The sequence below is a fragment of the Melanostigma gelatinosum genome (assembly GCF_949748355.1).
Source record: "Melanostigma gelatinosum genome assembly, chromosome: 10".
Classification (NCBI taxonomy): Eukaryota; Metazoa; Chordata; class Actinopteri; order Perciformes; family Zoarcidae; genus Melanostigma; species Melanostigma gelatinosum.
The window spans coordinates 15,813,058-15,823,837 of record NC_136643.1 but is presented as its reverse complement, the minus strand read 5'-3'; positions in this window follow the sequence as shown (position 1 = coordinate 15,823,837).

Genomic DNA, 10,780 nt, shown 5'->3' with positions numbered 1-10,780 from the left:
CTCTTTGTCAACATGTTGGAAAAGGTTGGCTTCCTGAAAATAAAAAACAGCAGCGAGGTCAATCCATTTTAAAGTGCTGGTGTGCAGAACCTGATGCTTCGATGGTATGATCCTGAAACACTTCAGTAAGTTATGCGAGATTGGCTTTTTTATTTTCTGCACAAGAAGGAAAAGCTTGTTCCAATGGACCGCATATTTGTAGGGCTTAAACTCAGAAATACTCTATGAAATACTTTGCCCAATTACAAGGTCAGATAATCCCATAATAGATCAATTGTACATGGAATCGAGGGGCAAATTACATTTCTGATAGATCGCTGCTGTTGAACAGGATCAGCCAAACGCCGCCCCATGTTGTGATCACAGAGAGATTTATTTTCTGTGGCGCAAGAAGCAGCTGAAGTGTACTTCAAAATCTACAGACAATGGCAAGTGTCTCAGAGTAATGATGGCATGGCAGTTAACTATAATCCAGGCCTTTCCCTTTTTATCCCCTCACTCAGTGATTCACATTGAAATTATTGTTTGTTACGTCTAACAGGCAAGAAATTGCTCAAGATTGCAAAAGTGCATGCATTGATTCCTTATATAAAGCTAAATTGTTTCTCTAACATACTTGAGGGCTTTTCTTGGGTCACCTTGGGGGAAAAAAAAGAAAGACAATCCACTGTAACACTACAACCATCGTCAGGTGTAGAAATGTTCTTGATGGTTACACAGCAAATGACTTACATACGTACAGATTAGAGTGTAATATGCTGGTCGATGGGGGAAGTGATGTGTATTAGCAGCCAGATTTGAGTGAGTTTCTCCACAGGGTGGCAGACACTCCTTCTTATAGGGAGGTGAGACGTATGTCTGGGCCAAATATGAACCTAAAACCTTGGACTGGGTTTACTATGAAGACTATAGTTGCAGACAAAAATATGTCGTAGAATACAATGAATACATGAGGATTAAGCAAACTCCAACAGCTAATGAAGACTGAGAAGCATGTGAAATCTCCAGTTAATGTAGATTTGTCAATTCAAAATGATAACTGGTTAATAAAAATCTGGGTGATCAGTATCCTCGCAAAAAGTTACAAACACGTTTAAAACGATTATTAAATGGAAAAAAATTGTTACACTTCATGAATATTCTTTAAATATGCGGTTATAAATGGTAATTAATAATGAACTGCTGTGGCCTGAAATCAAAATCATGTCCTTGAGAGACAGGGGGCTAAAAGAGTAGCTTAAGAGCAAAATACAAAGTGAAGCTGGAAGAGGAGAAAGACGAGGAAGAGAGCTGTACAGTCAATGCATACTCGAACTTGCAAATCGTTCCCTAATTGCACACCTTTTCCTGCAAAGATTCATTCCTTCAGGGTCAGAGTGCAGGGTTGGCCGCCAACAACAAAACTGTATAAAACATGTTGCTGTACATTTATTAAATGCATCCGTTTCTAACAATAGTTCATATCACAAGATTCTTTGTTTTTGTGGTGGAAATATATATAAATGTGAAACAATCCGCTGATACACGTCGTCTAGTCGACTCCAACTCCAGCCTCGCCAGGGTTGGATTATAACCCGTGGGCCTTTGCTGTGTGTCATCCCCTCTGTCTCCTCCATTTCCTGTCACTCTCCAGCTGCTCAAATGAAGGCAATAAAAGCCATAAAAACAATATATTTTAACAATGAATGAGACTAACTCAACTTGAGTCAGTTTGGCCATATACTGTGCAGTGTGTCCAATCAGGGGGTTACATTGACAAGACTAAACTTTGAGGAGAAAGAGAACATGCGCTGGTCTAAGACTAGAAACAGCCGCAAGATTGGCTGAATCACACTCAAGTTTCCCATGTGTGTGAAGAATGGTCAGTTACTCCCAACTAACAGCAGGCTGGCATTTGAACATGGTTCATTCATGAAGAAACCATGAGAGGGTTGGCAAGTTATACTTTGACACAAATGTGGTATGGCAGGCCACCACCTCAACGAGTTCACTTCTTATCCATAAAGGTAATTGTGGTTTTGCTGGGGCAGGAAATGAAAACAAGGGACTCTAGAGAGTTGGATCTTTGTGCAATAAGCTCCAGATTCTAGCAAAACAGCTCAAGTACACTACATGTAGAAGCAAACCTCTTGAACTGAATTTATTCTCCATCATCAATGTCCAGTATGTGAATATATGACGATACGAGTCCTGTGAAAAATACCTTCAGCCAGTCTCTACAGTTTATTTAAAACAATAACTGCGGCTCATACAGTTCACAGTAAGTGGATAACATCACGCCATCATTGGCTTTTCTGTCCCTTTAAAAGCTGCAGTGTTCAGCTCAAGTATTATTTATAAGTGTTATGATGTGGGGTGTTTCACGGACCCAAATGCAGACTCAGACAGCAAAGTTCTATTTCAAAACCAAGGTTCATTTATTTCTCTCAGTCAAGGGAAAAAACAGGAAATGGACAAAGTCAATAGGAGGCGTCTCCACGCCGCCGCCCGGTTCCAAGCCGGAGAGGGACTAATCCTGTGGAGCGGCAGACGAAGCCGACAGGCAAACTGTCAAACGTCACTACGGAGGCGCGTCCTCGCGCTCCGCTCGAATCCTTAGCCGGGAAGAGCCCGGACCGCGTCCGCGGCTGGCAGGCAGGCTGGATCGTCTGTGTGATACCCGAGGCTCGACACAGGAACGCCAAGACTAAACAGTTGATCTCCGAGGAACGAACTGGAAGGTTTCTACGTACAGGTGAAAACCCGAGGCTCGACACTGTACGGCAGGCAGGTTGAAGAAATGAGAGACAACGTTAGTAACGGGTCTTCAGAGAGTGAACAGCGGGACTACTCACGGGTCGGAATACCAGGTAGGTAAACGGACGGACTGACAACTGGGATGAGAGTGACAGGAGTATTTATGTCAGCTGGAAGCGATCACCGGAGATGAGGCACAGCTGTGCCTACGGAGAGAGGCGCGGCAGTGGGCGGGACTCCTAGGAGGACACTACTGAGGGAAATACAGCAGAGTTAGACACAAATCCTCACAGTACCCCCCCCCCCCCTCAACGGGAGCCTCCCGGCGAACAGCCAGGCTTATCGGGGTACAGGCGATGGTATGTGCGGATTAGCTCTGGATCCATAATCCGGGAGAGAGGAACCCAGCATCGTTCCTCCACACCATACCCCACCCAATCCACGAGGTATTGGTAACCCCTACCCCGTCGGCGGACATCCAGGAGACGGTTGACCGTGTAAACCGGACCGCCTTCGATGAGTTGGGGGGGTGGAGGGGGTTCGGCCGGAGGGTTCAGAGGACTGGAGTGAACGGGTTTGAGCAGAGACACATGGAAAACAGGGTGGATCCTCATGGATTGCGGGAGCTTGAGCTTGACCGTGACCGGGTTGATAACGGAGACAATGGGGAACAGGCCAATGAATCTGGGAGAGAGCTTCCTGGATTCAGTGCGTAGGGGTATGTCCTTGGTGGAAAGCCAGACCTGTTGGCCGGGAAGATAGGTGGGGGCGGGTGTGCAGCGGCGATCAGCCAGACGCTTGTTCTGTTCGGAAGAACGAAGTAGGGCGGCACGCGTCTCTCTCCAGACTCTTCTGCATTGCCGCTGGTTGATCTGGACAGACGGGACGGAGATCTCGACCTCTTGGCTGGGTAGAAGGGGAGGTTGGTAGCCAATGGAGGCCTCGAAGGGGGCGAGACCTGTTGCCGTGGAGGTATGGCTGTTGTGTGCGTACTCTATCCAGGCCAAGTGACGACTCCAGGACGATGGATTTGCGCCGCTACACACTGGAGCATGGCTTCTAGCTCCTGGTTAAGCCTCTCGGTCTGCCCATTGGTCTGGGGGTGAAAGCCGGAGGAGAGGCTAGCAGTGGCACCGAGGCTGCGGCAGAATGCCTTCCAAACTTGGGAGGAGAACTGAGGACCCCGATCAGAAACAATATCCATAGGGATGCCGTGGAGTCTAAAGACATGTTGAACTAACAAGTCTGCGGTCTCGCGGGCCGACGGGAGCTTGGGAAGGGGAATAAAGTGAGCCGCCTTGGAAAACCGGTCCACGATGGTCAGGATGACCGTGTTGCTCTCGAGGGGGGAAATCCGGTGACAAAGTCCAATGCCATATGCGACCAAGGCCTGTGGGGAACCGGCAGAGGTCGTAATAGTCCGACAGGGGCTCTGTGCGAGGCCTTGTTGCGCGCACAGGTGGTACAGCCCAAGACGTAAGCTTGGGTGTCCTCCCAGTCCTCCCACTCCTACTGGCGAGCCCTCTCTTTTGGGCGCACCGGACAGACAGGGATACAGTGACCCGGCTCGCCGCAGTAGAGGCAGGCTCCTGAACGGATTCGTCGCTCCCTCTCTCCCTGAGACAGATGGAACCGTCCCACCTGCATGGGTTCCTCCCGATCCTCGGGAGAAGGTGCCGGAGCAGGCGAGTGCTGGTGGCCTGGGCTGCGGTGGCGGTGGCGAGGGGGAGCTGGGACCCAATGACCGGAAGTGGTTACTGGCTGACGAACCGGAGCCGGGAACCTGTTGTTACGCGCTCTCCGACGTTCCTGCATCCGAGTATCCAGTCGGATGGTGAGAGTGATCAGGTCCTCCAGCGTCCTCGCCTCCTCCAGAACAGCAAGCCTGTCCTTTAATTCCTCCGACAGGCTGCTGAAAAAAAAAACCCTGTAGCGCCCTCTCCTCCCAACCGGACTCAGCGGCCAGGATGCGAAAGTCGATGGAATGTTCCGCGGCGCTAGCAGAGCCCTGACGGAGGCGGAGGAGATTCTGAACAGCATCCTGAGAGTATGTAGGGTGGTCGAAAGCTCTCCGAAAGGCCTCCAGGTACTGTCCAAAATAAACTGTATCCAACGGGTTCTGGGTGAACCAGGCCTGGGCACGGCCATGTAACAACCCGGTCAGCTAGGCAATCCTCGAGCTGTCCGATGCAAACGTGCGGGGCCGTTGGTTAAACACAAACGTCGTCTGGAGCAGGAAACCTCTACATGCCCTCATGTCTCCGTGGAAAGGTTCAGGAGATGGACCAGATGACTCACGGACCAGTTGCACGTCCCCCGCCGTAGATTCCAGGGGGGAGGGACGGGGCTGTGAGAGTCCCTGCACCATGCTGCCGATCTCAGCCACCTGAGATCCGATGGCTTGCTGGGATCCCCGCATATCATGGAGCAGATGGTGTTGCTGTCCCAGAAGAACTCCTTGGTTTGTGATCGCCACCTGCAGGGGATCTGCAGGTGGAGATCCTGCTGCGGCTGCTGGGTCCATTGTTATGGTCAGTCTGTTCTGTTATGCTGTGGGGTGTTTCACTGACCCAAATGCTGACTCAGACAGCAAAGTTCTATTTCAAAACCAAGGTTTGTTTATTTCTCTCAGTCAAGGGAAAAAACAGGAAATGGACAAAGTCAATAGGAGGCGTCTCCACGCCTCCGCCCGGTTCCAAGCCGGAGAGGGACTAATCCTGTGGAGCGGCAGACGAAGCAGACAGGCAAACTGTCAAACGTCACTACGGAGGCACGTCCTCGCGCTCCGCTCGAATCCTTAGCCGGGAAGCGCCCGGACCGTGTCCGCGGCTGGCAGGCAGGCTGGATCGTCTGTGTGATACCCGAGGCTCGACACAGGAACGCCAAGACTAAACAGTTGATCTCCGAGGAACGAACTGGAAGGTTTCTACGTACAGGTGAAAACCCGAGGCTCGACACTGTACGGCAGGCAGGTTGAAGAAACGAGAGACAACGTTAGTAACGGGTCTTCAGAGAGTGAACAGCGGGACTACTCACAGGTCGGAATACCAGGTAGGTAAACGGACGGACTGACAACTGGGATGAGAGTGACAGGAGTATTTATGTCAGCTGGAAGCGATCACCGGAGATGAGGCACAGCTGTGCCTACGGAGAGAGGCGCGGCAGTGGGCGGGACTCCTAGGAGGACACTACTGAGGGAAATACAGCAGAGTTAGACACAAATCCTCACAATAAGTATACGTATTTTTGTGATGCTTTCCATGCTGTACTTTTTTTAATTGTCTTTTAGTTTCAGAAACTACATGCTTTTCTGCAGGTTAGTTTGATGAACCTTAAAATGTAGAAAAGTTGGGGAGCAGATTCCAGCAACTACGGGAAAATTGCCATGCTGAAAAGTATGATTTCATGCAGGTGTAATAGTGTCTGATGAAAGCAGAACATTGCTTTGAACATGCAAGTGAATTTCCTCAAGGAGGTATTCTTTTAACTGTAGTAAACAGTGGCGGCTGGTGGAAAATGTTCTAGGTAGGGCCATCCTATCAATTTCAGCAAACATCCCAGTATGATTTAATGCAAAAAAAATGTAAGTATCAAACACGCATTATTACTTGGCAGTTAAATATTTAACATTTATTCCAACACGAAAACAATCAGTAAATAACACTTATATAATATAATATAACATGTTCATTTATTGAGATGCCCCTATGGACCTTGTTATAGGAGGTAAAGATCAGGAGAAGTAAACATGAAGTGTAATTATGAATACTGATGTTAAATTAAGCTATGATGAGTTTTCACTGTTAATTTAACATCTCTATTACATGTTGATGCCTCCATGACCAAGTTAAGCAGATGAGACTGAGGCTATGTAGAAGAAAAGATGTTCACTTTGCCGAATATGTAGCTTGACAGAGTTCTCCATGTGTGTCCTGGTGTTCTCATGTTCCCTTATCTCCTCACTCTTGGTCTTGGAGGAGGAGTGCTCGCGCTGGCGCTCGCGCGTAGAGACTTCTCCTGACGAGAACGCGCAGCGAGGGGGGCCTGATCGTTCTGGCCCCAAGCTGAATCTATTTGAGGGCGCTGATTGGCTAAATTGTGTGTCACTCATTTATATCTTGAATCAGCAAATGGCTAAACTGCTTCATAGACCCGTCTCTTTTGGGCCAAAACGATCAGGCCCCCCAAGCTGCGCGTTCTCAGAGTGTCGTGCACACAGACAGAGAGCACGCGCAGACAAGCACACAGACGGAGAGGGCGAGCAGGAAAAGCATATATTTTGCGCAGATATCATATTTTACACACATTGCTGGGTACATTCCATAGTTCAAAAACACAAATATTGACAATTATTATAATTTTTTTTTTTTTTTTTGTGTGGCTCATGGTGGGGCCATGCCCCATGGCCCTCTATTGACCAGCCGCCACTGGTAGTAAATACTTATATTAGAGTTCTATGCTTTGTTGCAGCAAGACTGGTCTGCAAGGTGGCTCAGTGAGAGACATGCAGGTCAGGTGACCTGGAAACGCCAAATGACCAGATATATGAATGTGATAGTGACTGTATGTAGTATGTGGTGGAGCGGAGAGATGTCAAGAATGTACCCCGACCTTTGACCGGTGCATGAGTGATAAGTGGGTATTTAACACCAACGCACAATAGGTTTTGTTAATGCTTTTCATTAATTTAACCACCTTCTCTGTATTCACAGCTATAGCGTGGTATGGTCCATGTTTGCTATGCCGGTTTTATACAAATGTAGATGTGTCATGACACATACTCATCAATAAAATGTCACATAGAATTAAGCTGTTTTCTCGAATTGACAATATGCTGCCGTGATCATAAAACCCACGATCATGAAAACAACACAGGATGCACACTTATAATAAATTGTAAAATGTTTTAACTATCAAAACTATGATTTTTGAAGTGCTACAACTCTTTGAAGTCACAGCTTTACCCTCACTCATAACACGTATCTGCTGTAACACACTCAAAACGTATTGTTTGAAGCATTTTGTAAAGTTTGAGCAGCTCATACACTTTTGTTCAGACAAAAAATATGTAGAGAAAGACAACGCTCTTGTGGGATTTGATCAGGCTAGTATAGCGAACAAGTGGTTCCAGACACTTAACAGCCTGAGGAACACTGAACAATTTTACTCAGACAGTCATCCACGTGTAAGTCAGGAGTTTTTGGCTCTCTGGCTATTAAATACATCCAAATCGTGTACATCATGCAGCATAGCGTTTCGCTTGTTTCAGTATAAAGTGTGACATGCAAAAGGTGAGAAAGCTCCTTCAGGAGAAACAACAGCACAACTCAAAGTCTGAAGTTGTCTGTATATCTTGTTTGTATAAATTCGATGTAAATAAATGTAAATTTAAAACATCTCTTTACATTTAATTTCTAATCTTTAGTCATGCATTCTACTGTACTCGGCTTACATGCATTTATATTTATGGTATCATGGAGCATGCATAGTTCAGATGTAGACAGAACACATGCTGCTGCATGCAGTGTGGATGGTAGGAAAGTGAAAATATCTATGAAAAACGAAATAAAAACTTTACTTACCCAACATTGGGCAGGCCAACAACTCCTATTTTCAATGAAGTGCCAAACCTTCCAATCAGTGGCGTCTTTGCTGCGTCCTCTCCCTTTCCCTAATAACGACAATGTGGAGATGTCTGCAGTCAAAGCCAGCCAAATACCATTACATAATCTACAATGCGTGCTCATTTTTGAATGGAGCTACTTCTCATAACCTGCACCTTTTTTGGAGCCATTTCCCACAATTACGCTTCCACAAAAGCTCACCAAATCAGAGAAAACATCACATTCATTGAGAGGGAAATGTGCTCAGCTAAGTCCTCAAATGTAACCAGTCGACTGCACTTCAACTGGCTCGCTCCCCCGCACTCAAAATAGAACATGCAGCCTCTGGATATGAAAGTTGACACTGCAAGCCGGCAAGCTGACCTGAACTTCCACATTTAGCTGACGATAGTATCGATGTTTGGTTGATGAGCTGCTGAGACAACCCAAAAATATCTGAAAGAAAAGGGAGTCGGACCTGTAATTCTGCACTCCACTCGTTGTACTTGTGTCACTTTTGTTTACATTCAATGAGATTTTACTGATACAAGTGTAATGGTCAGACAACAGTGTACAGCTTCAGCGCCACAGAAACAAAGTGAAACATCCTCGCACTCATAGTTTCCGTCAACCCCCCCTTTGAGAGGAACAGGTGTAGCCACATGAGCACACAAAATTACAACAATTAGTTAAATGTCCTCAAATAAACTTCCCTCAGCAGAAATACAAATTAAAGCACACAGGGGCACAACCAAAAAAAAACATCGGCCAATCCAGCAGCCTGTCTGGTTTAACACGCAGAAAATGAGGCTCTAATAATCTGGATTTGAGGCAAGTGAGGCTGGTTTTGTAGAAAGAATTCAAATGAATAGGTCTGAATTAATCATTTGTCTTTTGTTGATGGATGCACCCCCACTTAGACTCATCACAATAGATGCAGAGCGTTTTGTTCGACCAAATAAATCATTCCCATTGTTTAAGGTACATTGATCAATCTAATGGCTTGTAATGGGCTTCTAATTGCCACAGAGAAGTGCCCACGAGTGGAGTCCAGAATTACAGATCCGACTCAAAATTCTCACTTGAATGACAAGGCGAGATCCTGTTCTCCCCTTTTGTCCAAGCAAACATCGACTGAAAAATCCCTATTATTTCATTATAGCTTAATCTGACAAACATATTTACTTCTAAATAAATTTAAGGTTTACATTTCACACACGTATTGGTGCATAAAGAGTGATTCCTAGGCATATTTCTTTGTTAGGATCATTATTCCAGTCTGAACGGTCACACAGCTCCTTATTGAGATATCACAGCCTGCTACACAAATACCCACGCAAGAAAATTAACATTTGAACAAACGGACAGAAGACTTGAAATAATGTTTTTTTAAATAAATGTTAACTTAATTAAAGGGTTGATTTATTTTCGGAATTTTGTATATGATGAAAGCATAATGGGGAAAAAAAGCTCTTCCATACTGCGTCCATTCTCATTTAACGCTCGAATTAATATGACTTCTTTAGCAACAATGAACTGTATTTATGTGGAACAGACATTTAATACTGTTAACAGCACTCAGCCAAATTGTCATGATTGCAAAAATGATTCAATTTTCTTGCCAGCGCTCTGTATTTGATGAGGATGATTTTATTCACCCTTCCAAAGGTGGTGGTTTTAAAGCAAAAAGAGGATTTGAACAAATTGCGCGTGTGTTGACTGGCAGCATTCATACTCTATAATGGAGCATTATTTGCCCGTTTTGAATACTGTAATGCACATCTTTCGGTCAAGCTTTCTCTGGAAAATTGCTTTAACTTTTAAAAGGATGATGGTTCACGTAAGAGCAGGTCACTTTTACATTATGCCATTATCCCTGGGCGTTTTAACAAGCTTATGGGATATGTGGGCTTATTGAATTGTGACATTAAAAGGGAAAAAAGTCGCGAGTTAAGGAAAATAGTTGAAACACGGCATCCTCTTAATTGTCCACAATTTAATAAATTCGAGAAGCATACCGTTTTAATTCTACAAGACAGGCACCGTGCGTCCTGTTAAAGCAGTTTGATGGAGATGACTGGCGGCCTTACAGCATCACCTGGACGATGAAACTTTTTCTCGCCCATAAAATACTTCTCTTTTTAAACACATGCACTACACGCCCTGATAAAGCAAGCTGTCATTTTTAATTAACCCCTCACCTGCACTCCCCCAAAAAGTATAAGCAGGGAGGGGGGTACGCTCGTAAGGAATGGCCGCGCGTGAACTCGACCACAAGCACGAGCGCAGACGCGCGTATATTTTTGACTGCAGGTAAACAAACTGTAGGTTATTGATCCACAGCGAGCACATACTTTGTTGTTCCTTCGTGTATTCAGGGACAAGTCGTTAGCTCATAACCGTGGTTGGAGAAGTGAGGTGCGTGCTGTCAGGCCTGTGCC